The following is a 22,795-nucleotide window of genomic DNA, read 5'->3' as shown; positions in this document are numbered from 1 at the left end:
TGTGGAAAAATGTTTCATTTCTCAAGATCACCTTATTTCCTGTGACCTTGCCAAACATGGTTATTGGTTCTAGTAACTTTTTGTTCCATACAGTTTTCTACATACACCATCATTTTGTTGGCAAATAAACAGAACTTTACCTCTTTCTTTCTAATCAGTTTGCCTTGTCTTTACCTTACTAAATTACACTGGTTAGTTCTTTGAGCACATCATGAATAGTAGTGATGAGAGTAGACACTCTTGCTTTCTTCCTAATTTTAGGGGAAAAGAATTCAGTATTTCATATTAAGTATAATGTTAGCTGTCAGTTTTCTTGTAAATGCTCTTTATCAGGTTGTGGAACTTGCCATTTATTACTAGTTTTCTAGAATTTTTATAATGAATGCTTATTATAATTTGTTGTATGACTTTTTTGTATCTATTAGATGATCATGCAATTCTTTTTCAGTATGTTGATAGAGTGAATTATATTGATTGATTTTCAAAGGTTGAGGTAGCCTTGATTTCTTGGAATAAACCCCACCTGGTAATGTATTATTCTTTTTATATATTGTTGAATTTGATTTGTTAATATTTTAAGGACTCATGTCTATATTTGCATCTATATTGGAGGTGTTTCTCTACAGTTTTCTCTCTTATGATGTCTTTGTCTGGTTTTGGTTTCAGGGTAACATTGTCTTCATAAAATTAGTTGGGAATTTTCCCCTTCTTTGAAATTTTGGAAAAGTTGCTATAAAACTGTATTATTCTTCTTCTTTAAATGCTTGTGAGAATTCACCAGGTAAGCCATCTGGATGTCCTGTGTTAGTTTTGGTGACTTGTGCCTTTCATGAAATTTTCCTATTACATGTAGGTTTTTGAAACTATTGCCATGAAGTTGTTCATAAATTTGTCTTTTCTTTTAATATTGGCTGCATCTTTAGTGATACCCATTTCATCTAAACTGTTGAATTTATTGGTATAAAGCTATTCATAATATCCCCTGATTATCTTTTGTCAGTCTGTAGGTTGACTAGTTATTTGCTGTCTTTTTAAAATTGACATTGAAAATTCATGTCTTCTCTTTTTTTCTTATTCTAACTAGAGTTTTATATCTCTTGATTATTTTCAAAGAAGAAGTTTTGGGATTTTTTTCTCCATTTTTATTGTATTTAATTAATTTCTTCTCTTATTTTGATTATTTTCCTCCTTCTACTTACTTTTGATTTGCTTTTCTCTTTAAAGTTTTCTTAAAGTAGGAGATTAAAGCTTTTAGATCTTTATTTTTTACTAACATAAGCAATTATAGCTATAAATTCTTTTCTAAACACAATCTTAGTTGCATCCTATACATTTTAATTTTTATGTCTTAATTATCATCGAGTTCAAAATATTATCCATTCATACTTGGAGGAATTTTCAGTTTGCTTTGTTGAGTGGCATGCCCTGTAAACACCAATTAGGTCAATTTGTATCATAGTATTTTAAAGTGTTCTACATTTTTATTGGTTTTCTACTTATTCTCTTAATTACTGAGAGAAGTGTATGGAAATTCTAACTGTAATTTTGGATTTGTCTTCTTTTTTTTCATTCGAACTACAAACTGTGCTTAGTAATGAAATTGGCTTTCATTCTGGTACAAACTCCTTATCCTATTACAGTGTGGTTACAATCAGTTATCAGATAAACACCAGTATATAGATCACATTTTTAGTATCTGTTCTGGAATCACCAGTATATTATTGTGGGTATACAGAAAGCCTTCAAATACCTATGTGTTTTGAAACTTCAAAATGAAAGGATTAAATCTTAATATGAAAATGAGACTGTTTAAATAACTAAAAGAGGCTGAAAGTTATTTGAGATGTCACAAAGAGAGCCCAATATCTAGTCGGAATACAGAGATATGACAGATTGCAGTTATTTCAAAAATAACCATTTTATTTTTACAGCCTAATTAGTTTATACTTCCTATTAAAACAATTACACTTGGTATAGCAAATCCTCAGCTTAAAGTGTTTTAAATTAAAGCCAACTCAATTGTTACCTAAAAACATAATTTTCAGAAAACTGAGGCTTAGAGTTCAAGTTCACATTGAGAAAACATGGTCAAAATAGGATCTGAAATGACTTTGCCTTTCTCAAAAGTGCATGTTCTTAACCACTTCACTATGGCTCACTGTTTCTCTAAAATTCTGAGTTCCTTGGCAAGGCTGTTTCTTTCTTACAGTGTATAAGAATGCCTAAAGATACCTTAACTGAGAGCCATTCCTTAATGTTAAAAGTGTTCCTTTTTCTGATTCTGTGACAACCAAGCAAGCTTTTGATAATTTGGCTCCCTCTGTAGTTTTCCTACAGGATGGGAGTCAGCTGGTCATATTAATATGAACATTTGGTATAAATGACAGATTTATTTCTTACTGTGAATCAATACACTGCCATTGTACTTTACATTGATATCTGGGAACTTGTCCTGGAGAGACAAATCCATTTTTAGTGGACTGATAAAAATCAGTTTTATGAATTGATGAGGCTGAAGACTAGAATAAATTGTGTTGGATTCACTGAGATAAATGCTGCCCTCGTTGTACCCTGTTGGAGCTGGTACCCAGTCTTCCCTAAACCACACTACTGATGAAGTGCCATGATCTTTGAAACCACAGCACTTATACAAGCATAAAAAAGATAAGAAGATAAAATGAGTTGAAGGAACCAGGATGAAAACAAAGTTTAAAGATAATATGAAGCCAGATATAAGGTTAGTACACAAACTGTACGCCATAGGATCTGATATATTGCTAGTGACCGGCTATAAATTTGAGTCTGTGTTTCTTAGAAGTCAAATCCAAGTGGGAAAACATGATAAGCTAAGGATTAATAACAGTTCTTTTCTTTTTATTTGTCCCTTTCTGAAATAACACAAGTAAAACATGTTTATTATAGACAAATTTAAAAATGGATAACAATTCTTTATGAATCATATATAATCCCTCCACTCAGAATTAATCACTTTTAACATTTCAATGTGATTTGATGTTGGAAAACATTCATTTTTCCTGACCTCCATTTATATAAATCTACATTGAAAATATATTTCCCATACTCTTTTTACTTACCAATATTTTGTGACTATTTTTTTAAAGGATATCAATCATTATTTTTGCTGACTCTACAGTGGTCGTGAATGAATGTCACAATTTATTTACCATTATAATTCTTTTTGACTCAGGTTTATTTTTCCTTTTACAGATGAACACCCTTGTACATCTCTACACACCTGACCAATTATTTCCTTGGGATAAAGTTTAAAAAGGGAATTGCTGGATCTAGATATGATTTTACAGAGAATTTTGTGTTTTGAGGGGTTTTTTGGGTTTTTTTTTTTTTGCGGTATGTGGGCCTCTCACTGCCGCGGCCTCTCCCGCTGCGGAGCACAGGCTCCCGATGCGCAGGCCCAGCGGCCATGGCCCACGGGCCCAGCCGCCCCGCGGCATGTGGGATCCTCCCCGACCGGGGCACTAACCGGCGTCCCCTGCATCGGCAGGCTGACTCCCAACCACTGCGCCACCAGGGAAGCCCAAGAATTTTGTTTTTGAGCTGGGTTTTAAAGAATAAGATTTTGTCAGGTGGAGACTCAGAAGTGAACAACAATAGTACATTTCCTAAAACCTAAGTTAATGTGATAGGGTATTTGAAATATCGAGAACATTAAAAATCCCACAAGGCCCAATTTGTGAACCTCTTTTAACAAATAGTAGTTATACATGTTAAAACCATATGAATGTGAGTGTACAAGGCTAGGGCATTTTCTCAGGCTATCATAGCTCAGCCTAGTTAAAAAGCAAATGACATGACTCATTCATTTCTTCATTTATGCATCAATTTACTTAATAGATATTTACTGAGTAATTAATAAGTTCAAGGTGCTGTGATAGGCCAGTGAATACACTGAAAAATGTGGGGAAAGGCCATGCTGCAAACCTCCACAAATATTTGGCTTATGTTTTCTATGCTTTTGTTGCTACAGATTTTCTGAATCAGAATATTTTTATATGAGTCAGGTATATCTGAAAATGTGCCAATATGATCATTTGAAAGCTAGTGATCTAAGAGACTGCTTTCTCTAATATTTCGTTTAATCTCTGTGAACATTTTCGCCCTTAGTTTGGGTTTTAATCACACTTAATTTATGATCCATAGTTTGATCCAGGGTTTTTAGGGACACCAATAAAATGTCGTTTATAGTAGTTCTTAAGGGGGGTTCAGACTCATGTTTTGAACTTTTTGTGTACATTGACCTGAGCCATGTGTATGAGTCCACCAATGAATAACAAAGGCAGTTGTGGCTGGAGAGGGGAGAGTGCCGGGAGATGAGGACTGAGAAGTAGGAAGGAGCAGATTATATATGGTCTCTAGGCCTAGTTAAGGAGTTAAATTGTGAATTTGTCTTTCTTTATATTTAAATATTTAGTTCAATATAATGTTTTCTTTCATAATTCTACCCCAGACTATTCCAGTTCATATGGATATCTCCTGTGTTGGAAATCCTATTACACTTTTCACCATGGCATATGATCTAGCCCTTAATCATTTTGTTTTTACCACTTCTGTTATGTTACTATTGTTTCAACAACAAGATGTCTTTTGAGGGGAAGTTCTGCATTATGGATAATTTTGACTAGCATAATTCTAGACTCGTAGTAGATATTCCATAAATATTGGTTGATTATAATTCCTGAGAGGTTGGTGTGGAAAGGGAAAAAAAAAAAGATAGATGACGTGAAAGTATGTGTCATTACCATTGAGAAAATGAAGTCATTCATTTAAAGATTGGAGAATCAAACCATTTCAAAATTTTTTTCTGATCATTTATATCTCATCTTTTAAGCCATGTTTTAGTTATTTATCAGTTTTTATTTTTTTATTTTTATTTTCATTTTTTTTGCAGTATGTGGGCCTTTCACTGTTGTGGCCTCTCCCGTTGTGGAGCACAGGCTCCGGACACACAGGCTCAATGGCCATGGCTCATGGGCCTAGCCACTCTGCGGCATGTGGGATCTTCCCAGATGGAGGCACGAACCCATGTCCCCTGCATCGGCAGGCGAACTCTCAACCACTGAGCCACTAGGGAAGCCCTGTCAGTTTTTATTTTAAAATACATTTGTCATTAATTTTTTATTTCAGTAAGAAAAGTCTATATTATCTATCTTCTTGTCCTGACTTAATATTCATTCTTGTCAAAGAGTTTGGTCACAGCTCAGCTGTTACTGTGAAATTGAGAAGAGTACAGCATTGTTCCGCTAGGCTTTTGAAAAACTGCTGTATCTTTTATATTAAGTAAATAGACACAGTTCCAAAAAGGGATATACATTTCCATTCTAATTCTTTTCATGCTGATGTTACATAAAGCATGTCCTGAGAGCCAAGAATGAACAAAAACTGCTTCTTAAAGAAGAAAGGCTAAACCAACATAAAGACATCAAAGCTGTTGCCAATACATTTTATCCTGAAAGAAACAAGAAATTACCCAGAAGGATCAGAACTTAATGGAAAGGGGTTACTGTTACAAATCCTCCTGAGAATTTCAGAAGGGAGTAGGAAATTTTCAGGGGACGTGATGTATTTATCCAACTGACAATGGTCCTGTGAAATTTTCTAGTTAATTCAAACAAAAGGCAAGAGCTTTAATATAGCTACTGGGTAACTGATGTTTTAAAAATCAGGGAAACATCTAAAAATGCTTAAAGTGAAAAATGTCCAGGGCCAGATTTTGAAAAACCTTTAAAGACACTTTGAAGATTTCTTAAAGTACAATTTCAAGTTCAATATAAATTCCCTGAAAACTGGTTTCACTAAGAACCAGCATCAGCTGATTGTTAGGTCTAAGGTTTCTCATGGTGCCAGGTACTGAAGAAGAATTTTTTTGTAATTTTGTAATGTATCATTTGTTCAACAAGTACTCTAAAGCTCCCACTTCCTGCAAGGCACTATGTGCTAGGGAATGTAGAGGTTTCAAAGATGTTTGAGGTAATTATTATGCCCTTAAGGAGAAAAAAAAAGTCGTAGAAAGTAACAATTGCTGACACCTTTAAGAAAGCTTATAAAAATTAATTTAAACCAAACTGATGACTTGTAATGAGAACTAAAATATCCCAGAGCTTTAGTTTCAAGGAATATTTTATTCTAGCTATACATTTGATTTCTCTTCTGTGAACTGTGTGAAAATTACCACTTTCCCCTTTGGCCCTATTCAACTGTGTTGTTGTGTCCTGAGGAACCTAACGCCATTAGGAGGTAGGACAGTTGTGAGTCCAGGGTCTATAATGGAGAACTTAGGTTAGAATATCTGTCCCAGTACTTGGTATTTTTGTAATTTGAGTCCCATAATTCTCTTCTACCTCAGTTTTCTATTCTGTAAAATGGGAATAGTAAGATTGACTTTATTGGATTGATATAATGATTAAATAATATTTGTAAATCATTTAGCAAATTGCCTAGCAATAGTAAACACACATTAAGTGGTTTTAAATCATATAATATTAGTTCTCTGTTTAGAACTCTCTAATTGCTTCCCATTGCACTTAGAATCAAAACTGCCCCTTACCACTTAAGATGGCCTACAATGCCTTACAGAATCTGTCCTCCACTTGTCTTAGTGCCTTCTTGCACAACTCTTTCCCTATATTCCATATTTCTAGTCACCCTGGGCTTCTTGCTATAACTGGATGATGCTAAGCATCCTCCCTCCAGGGATCTCTAAACTTGTTTTCTCTTTTATCTACAAAAACTCTTCAACAAATTCGTTGAGTGGCTCACTCGCTCGCATAGTCACATAGAGTATTTTTAATGAAGTTTCAGTATCAGTGCCATTTCCTTAGACATGCTTTACTTTGTTATCATATCTAGCGGCAGTTCCCCTCAGTAGTGTCCTAGTTGCTTTTTATCCTCCTATACTAATTAGCACTTAAATTATTTGTTTACTTATTTATCTTTGTCATCCTTACTGGAATATAAGTTATAGAAAAGAACCTGTAAAGGAAGGACTTTGTCTCTCTGCCTAACTGTTCTATCCCAGTCCCTGTAACAATGCCTCACATATAGAGATACTCAAAAAATTTTGAATGACTGACAGCATTTATTTCTATGGATAACAAGTCCTGTGCTGCTAAAAGCTATTTCTAGAGAAAAAGAACACTATTAGGAATTAAGTTCTTTATCAATGGCTTCTTGAATTAACATATTCTCTTTAAAAGTATAAAATAAAAGTTTTGAATTTTGAAGAGTATAGCAGTGGTAGATGAGAACAGTTAGCAAATATCAGGTAAGATCTGCTCACACTCATTTGTTATACCTCAATTATAAACTTTAATTTTTAATTTTGTACCGTAATTATTAGCTAGTGACTATTAAAAATAAAAATGCATTTAGAGTTTTAAAATCATGAGTGCTGCACTTCATGTTAACAAACAAGATAGGTTACTAGTAATCAAAATATTACTTACTTTTAAAATCCAAAGTCGTAGTTTTATAGTCATTAGACCACAATTTCACAATAGAGTCTGTGCTGTTGTGTCTTGTTTTCTATCATCTTTGTGAATTCTCCTGGTGCAAGAACATATTTCTTTGATACCTCTTGTAGTTGGTGCAGCGTAAAACAAGGAAAAGTTTTTCATAAATGACTTCAGTAGAATTGGACTAAAGGATTAAAAAATTATTCATCTTTGGTGTTTAGCTGGCAGTTAGACTTAAGATAGAAGATATATAAAACTCTTTGCTTTTTAGGATTGACCATTTCACTTATAGGGTCTTTGGGACTAACTTCTGAGCTTTATACTATAAGTTAGCCACTCTGCACTGAAGAATGTGGGAAAAGTTTAGAAGGTGTAGAAGGTGTTTGTAAATTTAAAATACCAAAACTATTCCCACTTCCTGTTACCATGGATAATAAGTTTAATGGAGTCAAGAAAAGGCATGAAGATTTTGACATAATAGGTTTTTAAACATTTATAGTACATGGTATTTGTAATATACATCACATGATTAGTGTCCCCCATTAATTTAAGAAAATTGCCCATTTATTCATTCAGCAAATATAAGTGTACCTACAATGCATGAGGCACTAGAGATACAAGAATGAACAAAACAAACAAACAAAATATCTCTGCCTGTAGTAATTATTAGTTACTATTTAAAATGAAGTTTAACTTGGGCAAAGTTTCTTCAATGACCTCTACCAAATTTCCCACTTTGTAAATCTACCATGAGTGAATTTAAATATATTGATATTTTTTCCAATTTCCAATTTGTATTTTGCAAGTATCTGTTGCTTTTAAAGCATAGAATTGGCCACTTGAATAACTAAATAAAGAAATTAAAGACTTTATTCTTAAGGAACTGCTGCTAATTGAGGGAAGGGAGCCTACACTTAAAATAAACTAAGTAAATATACCCATATGCATGTCAAAGAAGAGATTCAAGATGACTGATGAACATCTTTGATGTTTACAGACAGGTCACTAGATTTGAAATCAAGGGGACTAGGTTATTGAGTAAATCAAATGCTCATTAGTGCTTCCAGTGACTCTATATTTTCATTTGCCTTGCTGTTTCTTGGGAGGCAAAGCTTCAGATAGTATTTTCACTTCATCTTAGGTAAAGGATTCATATTTAAAATAGTTGAAGTTTCTATAGTGATGGTAGCCTTCTCTGCATAGCAAGATCGTGAATACAATAAATTATAGACATTTATAGATTTAAGATTCATGGTTTTAACTTTGCCAGTGATGTGGAAAATTCTTAATATTTCACTGAAAGAAATTTGATTTACTCAGCTAAGTGAGTTTGTCTAGCAAGCACTCAATCTTTTCATGTTTTTGTTTTAATATCCTAAAATGATACAAACTTGCTTATTTTGTGAATATTTTCCATTATCTAAGAGAGAACATTATATCAAAATTTGCATAGACAAATTATGATGTGAGATATGCCCAGGAAATATAGGACTGGTTGGAAATAAGATTCAAAAGAAAGGAGGCTGAATAAATATTATATAATCAAATTTAGAGATTTTCTAAGGCATATTATTATAACATTACATACCCCAAACCTATTATTTGGGGCCCATTCTTTTCATCTTGTTAATATTAAATCCTAAATTATTTGGATTTAGATAAATATATTTGTATTTTAATTTTTAAGCATATTTATATACTATGCTTACCATGAGGATGGGTACTGAAAGTATTAAATTCTTACTAATGATTTACTTATTATTTTATTTATATAACTTCTTTGAAGTGCAGGGACGTGATGAAATTTTATTACAAGCATTTTGACTGTATTTACATATCAGTCAAAAAAAACCTTTCAAAACCTTTCCATTTCTACTTCTGGTCACATTGATAGTGGCACGTTTCACAACTGTGGTAGTATTTGCAGCAATAGTCTCATTAATTACTTAAGAAGAAAAGGTCAAATAAAGAAGTATTCATTGCATTCTTACTAGACTGCATCTTAGTGTGCTGCACATGGGGTATTTTATAATTGCCTTCTATGATCTTACAATCTTGTTAGAGAGGGGGAATTTGTGTATATCAGGCAATTAGAATACAGTCCAAGAAGAATGACCACTTGAATTTAACTAGGGACCAACGTGTATGACTAGTACAGTAAACGTTCAGGGAAGGTTTATTAGAACATTTTAATCCAAGAACAGATCTTAAAGGCCTGGCTCTTCTCTAGAACTTGATAAAATGGAATAGACAAAATGGTTAATAAAATCATAAGTGAAACTGTGAGTACTGAACTAGTGTGATTATTGTAAGAAACTGAAGAGGTCAGCTGGGCTATAGAGAAGGTATAGGAGAGGGAAGCTTCAACCAATTACTGGGACCTGATGATGCCTGACCTGCCGTGCATATCCTTGTCCAAGAAGGAGTCTGAGCTCTATCCATTATGGAGTGGGAAGTCAATAATGTTTTCGAGTACAAGACAGTTATAGTCCTGAGAATGTTTTTTCATAACGTGTGCAAATAACTTTAAATAAATCCACATGTGTATTTACCCTGATCCAAACAAATATTTAAACGACAAGAAATTCTGAGTTTGGATACTGTTTAACTGGAATTTCTTCTTAGTCTAACATTTTATAAAAATTCTGAGATAAATATATAGCCTTTATGTAAGTCTTATAATATTTTCATTTTTAAAATAATATGTGCTAAAATTAGAACTTTTGGATGTTTATAATTTGGATAAAAATGCAGTTTTCCAGGATGATTGAAGATCACCAGATTTTGACCCCAGAACTGTAAAATATAATCCTGAGATGGTCTCTATATTAAGAACGGGAATTTGTTTTCTTGTCAGTGTGGATGTATGTATTTGAAAAATAACATGCACACTGTTGTCATAGCTCTATAAGTAAAAATAAACTGGAGGTTTTTGCCAATATCTACGTAATTAATAAAGGATTTTTAAAAATCTGATTAGCTTAAGAAAACTCTGGTAATTGACTGTCTATATATAATTTATGAAATTCTTATTTTTCTGGAATCACAAAGAGGGAACTCTCTGAGGAAAGTAATGTTAAATAACAGAATTCTGCATAGGTAGTGTGACATTTACCCAGAAAAATTAAATCTAGGACAAAAGTTGAGAAAAACAGTTATCAGCTGGAAAGATTATAAATATAAAGACTGGGAAAGTATTTTAGAGGACAAAGTCTTTGTCCTTACTCCCTACAGGGAATCCCTTATGTTCTAAAATCTGTGTGATAGAAAGTCATTTGAATATTGTGTTATAATACTTCCTACGTATTCCCTAAAGGATCTGTTTATTTAAATATGTCTACAGGATGTTTTCAAATGATCACAAGGTGAATGGAAAGTGGAAACAAAATTATAAATACAATATCATTTCCATTCTGTAATTACATTAATTAAACAAATATATAAAAATGAATTTCAGGGCATATATCACAATGCTTGTGGGGGGTTCTTAAGTCATAATTTGTTGAAAATTTTCTCTGCATATATATGTATTTCCCAAATTCTTAACATTGAGCATTTACTCTTATACTTGCAGGGCAGGGCATGATCTACTTATAGTCATGGCTCTTATTTTTTTACTGAAACTTCAGTTTTTGTTTCATAGATTTGTATGAATTTTCTGTATATCAAGAAAAGTAACCTTGGAATGTTATATTAATTTCATAAATTAGTTTTCCATTATAGTGTTAGGAATAGTTTTAAATCACCCTGACCTGAACGATGAATCTTTTTCAATTTCAGGAGTTTGTTTTGCCCATTCTTGTTGCAGTATACATGGTGACAAATTTTCATTCATGATTGATCTTAATGAAAATGTAGATATGTTTTATTAGTTCAAGTTTATAATTTATATCTGAAAGTACAACATGATGAATGCATTAAAATTACAAGGCAGTAGATAGCTACCAACTCAGCAACATGTACTAGGGTGGAAGAGAAGTATATGTTGCTTCACTTAAGCTGCAAATGCTGTTATCATTCAGTGGGTAATCATCAGTTTTCAATGGGAGGATGCAAAGAGTTTGAAATCCAGGTTGCTGCTTACTTTATCAGAAAGTTAGAGACTCAGTTATGGTTCATTTTAATAGGTGAACGCTGGGAGCTGGCTGGCTAGATAATTTCATCTTTCTTGGAGGCCTAGGTACTTATTCCCTGAGGATTAGTTGGCTTTGAGTACAGTGTTTATGAAAACATATGAGGTTGTTCACATAAAAAAGTTAACGGTGTAAACTCTACATTGCTGAACAATCCTGTTTTTTTGCTTTGCTTTGTTTTTTCCGTTTTTTTTAAGAACCTGCGAGTAAAAATAAGTAGCTCCTTCTTTAAAATAGAAAACAAAACAAAACATTGTTGAGTGACTGCTGAATTTTACAATGGACTTAAAATGGCTTCAAATGCATCTTTAATGTCTTTGTCATTTATATTTGCTCTGAGGATCTTGGTGATAGAGAAGAAACGTCTAAAAACACAGTAACCTACTTAATATGCTTTAAATACTCTCTTGGGAGTCGGGATGGGAAATTGGACCCATTGTGAGTTCCAGTGTAGTCTGTTTTATGGGAATGGTTGTGCCATATAAAAAAACTTGGTGCTATTGTGTAATTCAGGTAAAGTCCAAAAAGTAAGGGGGTATAAATTCAGATCATGGTTTTCAGTTAATATTTACATAATCCTAGAAAAGTTGTTAGCAGGACAGTATGATGGAAAGACTGTCAAATTTTTATCTTTTCAGGTGTGTGACACTGCCTGTGTCATTTACTCTCTTTACTTTTTTTATCTATAAAGTAGTGATACTACTGTATATTACAGGAATTATTGTGAGAATTGAATTAAATATATAAAGTGCCTGGGACAGTACCTGGTATTTTTTTGCAGATTCAGTAAATACTATTTTATACAGATATTTGTATGTCTTCTTTCTGTTTAACCATGGGTTTCATCTGGGATTCACTGACATTTAATGGATGTTCTCCATTTAGAGAACTCCCCAAGTTCTATGCCAAATTTTAAGTATGTGCTTATTTCTGAGAGGGTATATTGCTTTCATCAGATTTAAAAATCTCTCTCTTAAAGCCCTTGATTACAAACATACATGTTAAACTTTGTTCAGTTTAACAGCCAACTTATCTTATAGTCTAGTTTAACAATTTAATTGTAGACAATTTAGTAGAATGACTATGTTAAATTAGAAGCCAGACCTGTGAGTGTAGGCCTGGTTGTGGTAAAAAATGCAAAAGGAACTAATTTTAAAGTGAAACATTTAGTCCATAGATAGATTCTTTAAAATGTCAAGAGCAAAATACATTCTTATAAAATTTTCTCAGGTTTGAATTCAATTGATTGGTTGTTTTGTACAAAATCATACAAAATGAGACTTTTACTGTGGTTATGGGAACAACGAGAATCTTCAACATTTCATTTTAAAGGCATAACGTGAAATTTATCTACAAAATGTTTTATCTTGCTTGGTGTTTTTTTTATGTGTGTCTTTAAATTGGGATCTTTGAGTCTTTGGTTTTGAGATGTAATATTTAAGTATTTGCAATATATACAGCCTCTCATGTTATACCTAATAATTTGAGACCCAAGCATATGCTAGATATTTGCTATTTTATTTTTTTTCCAGCTTCGCTGCGATATAATTAACATTTAAAATTGTATAAATTCAAGGTGTATAATGTGATGATTTGTTACATATATATGTATCAAACGTACATACATATGTATGTATGATTACCGCAGTATAATTAATTAACACCTCCATCACCGCACATAAAAATTACCTTTTTTGTGTTTGTGAGGTGAGAAAGTTTAATACATATTCTCTTAGCAACTTTCGAGTATATAGTATTGTTAACTAAATTCACCATGTTTTACATTAGATCACCAGACATTATTAATCTTATAGCTGGAAGTTTGTGCCTTTTGACCAATATCTCCTCATCACTCTGACCCCACACCCGTAGCAACCACCATTCTACTCTGTTTCTATCAGCTCAACTTTTTTAGATTCCACATGTAAGTGTGATCATGCAATATTTGTCTTTCTCTGACTTATTTCACTTAGCATAATGCTCTCAGGTTCATCTGTGTTGTCTCAAATGGTAATATTTCCTTCTTTCTCATGGCTGAATAATATTCCATTGTATATATGTAATACATCTCTTAATCTATCGATAAACACTTATGTTGTTCACATATCTTGGCTATTTTGAATAACGCTGCATTGAACAAGTAAGTTCAGGTATTTCTTTGAGATCCTGATTTTATTTCCTTTGGATATATACCCAGAAGTGAGATTGCTAGATCATATAGTACTCTATTTGTAGTTTTTTGAGGAATCTCCATACTGTTTTGCATAGTGGCTGCACCAATTTACACTTCCAAGAACAGCGCACATAAGTTCCCTTATTTCCACAACTTCACCAACACTTATCTTTTGTCTTTTTGATAATAGCCATTCTAGCAGGTGTAAGGTGATATATCATTGTGGTTTTGATTTGCATTTCACTGATGATTAGTGGTGTTGAACACCTTTCAGAGGACCTTTCAGGTCCTCTCCCCATTTTTTAATTGGGTTGTTTGTTTTTTGTTATTGAGTAGTAGACTTTCCTTACATAATTTTGATATGAACTCCTTATCAAATATATAATTTGCAAATATTTTCTCCCATTCCATAGGTTGCCTTTTCATTTTGTTGATGGTTTCGTCAGCTGTGCAGAAGCTTTTTAGTTTGATGTAGTCCCACTTGTTTACTTTTGATTTTGTTGCTTGTGCTTCTCATGTCATTTCCAAAAAGTTGTTACCAAGATGAGTATCAAAGAGCTTTTCCCTATCTTTTCTTCTAGGAGTTCTATGGTTTCAGGTCTTATGTTTAAATCTTTAATGCATCTCAAGTTAATTTCTGTGTATGATGTAAGATAGAGGTCCAATTTTGTTCTTTTGCATTAGATTATCTAGTTTTCCCAACACTGTGCACTAAAGAGACGATCTTTCCCCATTAAGTATGTTTTGCTCTCTTGTCAAATATTAGTTGATCATGTATATAAGTGTTTATACGTGGGCTCTTGATTCTGTTCCATTGGTCTACACATCTGTTTTTAGACATACCATACAGTTGTATCATATTGTTTTAATTACTATAGCTTTGTAATACTTTGAAATCAGGAATGTGATACCTCCAGTTTAGTTCTACTTTCTTAGGTCTGCTTTGGTTTTTCAGGGTCTTTTGTGGGTTCATATAAATTTTAGTTTTTTTTCTATTTCTGTGAAAAATGCCATTGGAATTTTTATAGGGACTACACTGAATATATAGATAACTTTGAGTAGTATGGACATTTTAAATAATATTACTTCTTCCAATCCGTGAACCAAGGATATTGTTCCATTTATTTGCTTAATCTTTAATTTCTCTCATCAAAGTCATATTTTTCAGTGTACAGGTCTTTCACTTACTAAGTTATATTTATTCCTAAATATTTTATTGTTTTTGATGCCATTGTAAATGAGATTGTTTTCTTTATTTCTTTTTCAGATATTTAATTGTTAGTGTAGAGAAACACAGCTGAAGTATATTGGTATATTGAGCCATTCTTGCATCTCAGAGACAAATTCCACTCATTCCTCTTAATGTACTCATGAATTCTGTTAGCTAGTAACTTTTGTAGAATTTTTAAAATCTATATTCATCAGAATGTTGGCTGATAATTTTCTTTTCTTGTAGTGTCTTTATCTGTCTCTGGTATCAGGGTAATGCTGGTCTTGTAAAATGACTTTGTGAGTGTTTCCTCCTCTTCAATTTTTGGGAAGAGTTTGAGAAGAATTGGTGTTACTCCTCTTTAAATGCTTTGTAGAATTCACCAGAGAAGCCATCTGGTCCTGGGCTTTTCTTTGTTGGGACGGTTTGATTACTGATTCAATCTCCCTAGAAGTAATTGATCTGCTCAATTTTTCTATTTCTTCATGACTCAGTTTTTCTAGATTGTATGTTTCTAGGAATTTATTCATTTCTTCTACGTTATCCAATCTGTTGGCATATAATTGTTCACAGTGGTCTCATGATCCTTTGTACTTCTTCAGTATCATTTGTAATGTCTTCTCTTTATTTCCAATTTCATTTATTTGAGTCTTCTTTCTTTTTCTTAGGCTAGCTAAAGTTTTGTCAATTTTGTTTATTTTTTCAAAAAACATCTCTTTGTTTTGTTGATCTTTTCTATTATTTTTCTGGTCTCTAATTTATTTATTCTCTGATCTTTGTTATTTCCTTCCTTCTGCTAACTTTGGGCATAATTAGTTCTTCCTTTTCTAGTTTCTTGAAGTGCAAGGTTAGGTTGTTTATTTGAGATCTTTTTTCTTAATGTAGGTGTTTATTTCTATAAACTTCCCTCTTAGAACTGCTTTTGTTGCATCCCATAAGTTTTGATATGTTGTGTTTTCATTTTGGTTTGCTCCAAGATATTTTTTGATTTCCCTTTTTACTTCTTCCTTCACCTATTGGTTGTTAGGAGTGGTTTAATTTCTACATATTTGTGAATTTTACAGTTTTATTCCTGTTATTGATTTCTAGTTTCATGCATTGTGGTTGGAAAAGATACTTGGTATGATTTCAATCTTAAATTTGCTAAAACTTGTTTTGTGACCTAACATATGGTCTATCCTGGAGAATGTTTTGTGTGCACTTGAGAAAAATGTGTGATTTGATACTGATAGATGGAAAGTTCTGTATATGTCTGTTAGGTCTATTTGGTTCAGAGTATAGCTCAAGTCCAATGTTTCCTTATTGTTTTTGTGTCTGGAATATCTATCCATTGTTGAAAGTGAGCTATAGAACTTTTCTATTACTATTGTATTGTTGTCTACTTCTCTCTTCAGATCTGTTAGCATTTGCTTAATATATCTAGGTGTTCTGATGATAGGTGCATGCATATTTACAATTGTTATATCCTCTTGATGAATTTACCCCTTATCATTATGTAAGGAAATTTGCCTCTTGTTACAAGCTTTTGATTTAAAGTCTGTCTGTCTGATACAAGTAGAGCTACCCCTGATCTCTTAGTTTCCACTTGGCTGCAATATCTTTTTCCATTCCTTCCCTTTAAGCATATATATATCTTTAAAGCAGAAGTGAATCTCTTGTAGGCAACATATGGTAGGGTATATTTTATTTTTTTCATCCATTGAGCCACTATGCATTTTGATTGGGAATTACTCCATTTACATCTGAAGTAATTATTAATGACTATTAATAGGTAAGGACTTACTAATGCCATCTTATTAATCGGTGTTTCTCTGTTTTGTACTTCCCTTGTTCTTTTCTTCCTCTTGTGCTGTCTTCATTTGTGAACTGATGATTTTCTGTAGTAGTATGCTTTGATTTCCTTTTATCTTTCATACATCTACTTATTTGTGGTTACCATGAGGTTTACATAAAACATTTTATAGATATAATAGTCTATTTTATGCTGATAACCACTTAACATTTTTTTTTTGCGGTACGCGGGCCTCCCACCACCGCGGCCTCTCCCACTGCTGAGCACAGGCTCCGGACGCGCAGGCCCAGAGGCCATGGCTCATGGGCCCAGCCGCCCCGCGGCACGTCGGATCCTCCAGGACCAGGGCACAAACCCGCGCCCCCTGCATCGGCAGGCGGACTCCCAACCACTGTGCCACCAGGGAAGCCCACCACTTAACTTTGATCACATATAAATCTCTATCCTTTTACTCCCTGCTTTATGTTTTTGATGTTAAAGTTCACCTCTTTTTCTATTAGTGTACATTCACAAATTATTATATTAATATATCATCCAACTCTCTCCTGGCCTGTAAGAATTCTGCTGAGAAATCCACAGATAGTCTTATGTGAGTTCCCTGTAGGAGAGAATTTTGGTTTCTTGCTACTTTCAAAATTCGATCCTTGCTTTAAGTTTAAACAGTTTTATTTTAATATGTCTTAAAGAAGACTGATTTGGATTGAAATTTTGAGGTGACCTGTTAGTTTCATGAACTTAGATATGCAGATTTCTCCTCAGGTTTGGGTAGTTCTCAGCCATTGTTTTTGTAAATAAACTTTCTGTCCCCTTCTCCCTGGCTTCTCCTTCTGGGTCTTCAAAAATTCAGAGATGCTTTTCTTAATGGTATCCCATAGTTCATATAAGCTTCCTTCACACCTTTTTTTTTCTTTGTTCTCCTATGACTATACAATTTCAAAGGTCCTGTCTTCTATTTCATACATTCTTTCTCTGCTTGTTCATTTTTGTTTTCTTTTTCTTATAGTTTTTTTTAACATCTTTATTGCAGTATAATTGCTTTACAATGGTGTGTTAGTTTCTGCTGTATAAGAAAGTGAATCAGCTATACATATACATATATCCCCATATCTCCTCTCTCTTGCATATCCCTCCCATCCTCCCTATCCCACCCCTCAAGGTGATCACAAAGGACCGAGCTGATCTTCCTGTGCTATGAGGCTTCTTCCGACTAGCTATCTGTTTTACATTTAGTAGTGTATATATGTCCATGTCACTCTCTCACTTCATCCCAGCTTACCATTCCCACTCCCTGTGTCCTCAAGTCCATTCTCTAGGTCTGTGTCTTTATTCCTGTCCTGGCCCTAGGTTCGTCAGAACCATATATATATTTTTAGATTCCATATATATGTGTTAGCATATAGTATTTGTTTTTCTTTTTCTGACTTCACTCTGTATGACAGACTCTAGGTCCATCCACCTCATTACAAATAACTCAATTTTGTTTCTTTTTATGGCCCAGTAATATTCTATTGTATATATGTGCGACATCTTCTTTATGAATTCATCTGTCAATGGACACTTAGGTTGCTTCCATGTCCTGGCTGTTATAAATAGAGCTGCAATGAACATTGTGGTACATGACACTTTTTGTTTTTTTGGGGGGATACGCGGGCCTCTCACTGCTGTGGCCCCTCCAGTTGCAGAGCACAGGCTCCGGACGCAAGCTCAGTGGCCATGGCTCATGGGCCCAGCCACTCCGCAGCATGCGGTATCCTCCCAGACCGGGGCACGAACCCGCGTCCCCTGTATCGGCAGGCGGACCCCCCAAGCACTGCGCCACCAGGGAAGCCCCCACTTTTTGAATTATGGTTTTCTCAGGGAATATGCCCAGTAGTGGGATTGTTGGGTTGTATGGTAGTTCTATTTTTAGTTTTTTAAGGATCCTCCATACTGTTCTCCATAGTGGGTGTATCAATTTACATTCCCACCAACAGTGCCAGAGGGTTCCCTTTTCTCCACACCCTCTACAGCATTTACTGTTTGTAGATTTTTTGGTGATGGCCATTCTGACTGCTGTGAGGTGATACATCATTGTAGTTTTGATTTGCATTGCTCTACTGACTAATGATGTTGACCATCCTTCCATGTGTTTGTTGGCAATCTGTGTGTCTTCTTTGGAGAAATGTCTATTTAGGTCTTCTGCCCATTTTTGGATTGAGTCTTTTTTTTTTTTTTTTTTGATATTGAGCTGTGTGAGCTGCTTGTATATTTTGGAGATTAATCCTTTGTCAGTTGCTTCATTTGCCAATATTTTCACTCATTCTGAGGGTTGTCTTTTCGTCTTGTTTATGGTTTCCTTTGTTGTGCAAAAGCTTTGAAGTTTCATTAGGTCCCATTTGTTTATTTTTGTTTTTATTTCCATTTCTCTAGGAGTTGGGGCAAAAAGGATCTTGCTGTGATTTACGTCATACAGTGTTCTGCATATGATTTCCTCTAAGAGGTTTATAGTGTCTGGTCTTTCATTTAGGTCTTTAATCAATTTTGAGTTTTTTCTGTGCATGGTGTTAGGGAGTGTTCTAATTTCATTGTTTTACATGTAGCTGTCCAGTTTTCCCAGCACCACTTATTGAAGAGGCTGTCTTTTCTCCAATGTATGTTCTTGACTCCTTTAAAAAAATATGGTGACGATATGTCCATGGGTTTTTCTCTGGGCTTTCTTTCCTGTTCCATTGATCTATATTTCTGTTTTTGTGCCAGTACCATAGTGTGTTGATTACTGTAGCTTTGTAGTATAGTCAGAAGTCAGGGAGCCTGATTCCTCCAGCTTCGTTTTTCTTTCTCAAGAGTGCTTTGGCTGTTTGGGGTCTTTTGTGTTTCCATACAAATTGTGAAATATTTTGTTCTAGTTCTGTGCAAAATGCCAGTGGTAGTTTGATAGGAATCGCACTGAGTCTGTAGATTGCCTTGGGTAGTATAATCATTTTCACAATGTTGTTTCTTCCAATCCAAGAACATGGTATATCTCTCTATCTGTTTGTATCATTTTTAATTTCTTTCAGCAGTGTCTTATAGTTTTCTGTATGCAGGCCTTTTGTTTCCTTAAGTAGGTTTATTCCCAGGTATTTTATTCTTTTTGTTGCAAGGGTAAATGGGAGTGTTTCTTTAATTTCTCTCTCAGATTTTTCATCATTAGTGTATAGGAATGCAAGAGATTTTTGTGCATTAATTTTGTATCCTGCAACTTTACCAAATTCATTGATTAGCTCTAGTAGTTTTCTGGTAGCATCTTTAGGATTCTCTATGTATAGTATCATGTCATCTGCAAACAGTGACAGTTTTACTTCTTCTATTCTTTTTTGGATTCCTTTTATTTCTTTTTCTTCTCAGATTGCTGTGCTAAAACTTTCAAAACTATGTTGAATAATAGTTGTGAGAGTGGACATTCTTCTCTTGTTCCTGATCTTAGAGGAAATGATTTCAGTTTTTCACTGTTGAGAACAATGTTGGCTGTGTGCTTGTCATATATGGCTTTATTACGTCAAGGTAAGTTCCCTGTATGCCTACATTCTGGCAGGTTTTTATCATAATGGGTGTTGAATGTTGTCAAAAACTTTTTCTGCATCTATTGAGATGATCATATGGTTTTTCTCCTTCAGTTTGTTAATATGGTGTTTCACAGTGATTGATTTGTGTATATTGAAGAATCCTTGCATTCCTGGGATAAACACCCCATGATCATGGTGTATGATACTTTTAATGTGCTGTTGCATTCTGTTTGCTAGTATTTTGTTCAGAATTTTTGCTTCTGTGTTCATCAGTGATATTGGCCTGTAGTTTTCTTTCTTTGTGACATCTTTGGTTTTGGTGTCAGGATGATGGTGGCCTCGTAGAATGACTTTGGGAGTGTTCTTTCCTCTGCTATAATTTGGAAGAGTTTCAGAACAATAGGTATTAGCTCTTCTCTAAATGTTTGATAGAATTTGCCTGTGAAGCCATCTGCTCCTGGACTTTTGTTTGTTGGAAGATTTTTAATCACAGTCTCAATTTGAGTGCTTGTGATTGGTCTGTTTATATTTTCTATTTCCTCCTGGTTCAGTCTCAGAAAGTTGTGTTTTTCTAAGAATTTGTCCATTTCTTCAGGTTGTCCTTTTTATTGGCATAGAGTTGCTTGTAGTCATGATCCTTTGTATTTCTGCAGTGTCAGTTGTTACTTCTCCTTTTTCATTTCCACTTCTGTTGATTTGAGTCTTCTCCCTTTTTTTCTTGATGCGTCTGGCTAATGGTTGATCAATATTGTTTGTCTTCTCAAAGAACAGGATTTTAGTTTTATTGATCTTTGCTATCATTTCCTTCATTTCTTTTTCATTTATTTCTGATCTAATCTTTGTGATTTCTTTTCTTCTGCTAACTTTGGGGTTTTTGTTTTTCTTTCTTTAATTGCTTTAGATGTAAGGATAGGTTGTTTAATTGAGATGCTTCTTGTTTCTTGAGGTAGAATTCTATTGCTATAAACTTCCCTCTTAGAACTGCTTTTGCTGCATTCCATAGGTTTTGGGTCATCGTGTTTTCATTGTCATTTGTTTCTAGGTATTTTTTAATTTCCTCTTTGATTTCTTCAGGGATCTCTTGCTTATTTAGTAGTGTATTCTTTAGCCTCCATGTGTTTGTATTTTTTATAGATTTTTCCTGTAATTGATATCTACTCTCATAGTGTTGTGGTTGGAAAAGATACTTGATATGATTTCAATTTTCTTAAATTTACCAAGGCTTGATTTGTGACCCAAGATGTGATCTATCCTGGAGACGATTCCATGAGCACTTGAGAAGAAAGTGTATTCTGTTGTTTTTGGATGGAATGTCCTATAAATATAAATTAAGTCCATCATGTTTAATGTATCATTTTAAGCTTGTGTTTCCTTATTTATTTTCATTTTGGATGATCTGTCCATTGATGAAAGTGGGGTGTTAACGTCCCCTACTGTGACTGTGTTACTGTCGATTTCTCCTTTTATGGCTGTTAGCATTTACCGCATGTATTGAGGTGCTCCTATGTTGGGTACATAAATATTTACGATTGTTATATCTTCTTAGATTGATCCCTTGATCATTATGTAGTGTCCTTCTTTGTCTCTTGTAATAGTCTTTCTTTTAAAGTCCATTTTGTCTGATTTGAGAATTGCTACTCAAGTTTTCTTTTGATCTCCATTTGTATGGAATATATTTTTCCATCCCCTCACTTTCAGTCTGTATGTGTCCCTAGGTGTGAAGTGGGTCTCTTGTAGACAGCATATATATGGGTCTTGTTTTTGTATCCATTCAGCAAACCTGTGTCTTTTGGTTGGAGCACTTAATCCATTCACATTTAAGGTAATTATCAATATGTATGTTCCTATTACGATTTTCTTAATTGTTTTGGGTTTGTTATTGTGGATCTTGTGTTTCCTGCCTAAAGAAGTTCCTTTAGCATTTGTTTTAACCTTAGTTTAGTGGTGCTGAATTCTCTTAGCTTTTGCTTGTCTGTAAAATTTTAATTTCTCCATCAAATCTGAATGAGATCTTTGCTGGGTAGAGTAATCTTTGTTGTAGGTTTTTCCCTTTCATCACTTTACATATGTCCTGCCACTCCCTTCTGGCTTGCTGAAAGATCAGCTGTTATCCTTATGGGGATTCCCTTGTATATTATTTGTTGTTATTCCCTTGCTGCTTTTTATATTTTTTCTTTGTATTTAGTTTTTAATAGTTTGATTAATATGTATCTTGGCATGTTTCTCCTTGGATTTTTTGTGTGGGACTCTCTGCGCTTCCTGGACTTGATTGACTGTTTACTTTCCCATATTAGTTAAGTTTCCAACTATAATCTCTTCAAATATTTTCTCCTTCCCTTTCTTTTCTCTTCTTCTTCTGGGACCCCTATAATTCTAATTTGGTGCGTTTAATGTTTTCCCAGAGGTCTCTAAGACTGTCTTCAATTCTTTTCTTTCTTTTTTCTTTATTTTGCTGTGAAGTAGTTATTTCCAC

The sequence above is a fragment of the Delphinus delphis genome, chromosome 2, assembly GCF_949987515.2.
Source record: "Delphinus delphis chromosome 2, mDelDel1.2, whole genome shotgun sequence".
In the NCBI taxonomy this organism is placed as follows: Eukaryota; Metazoa; Chordata; class Mammalia; order Artiodactyla; family Delphinidae; genus Delphinus; species Delphinus delphis.
The sequence above is the reverse complement of the archived record's forward strand: the minus strand, read 5'-3'. Positions refer to the sequence as shown.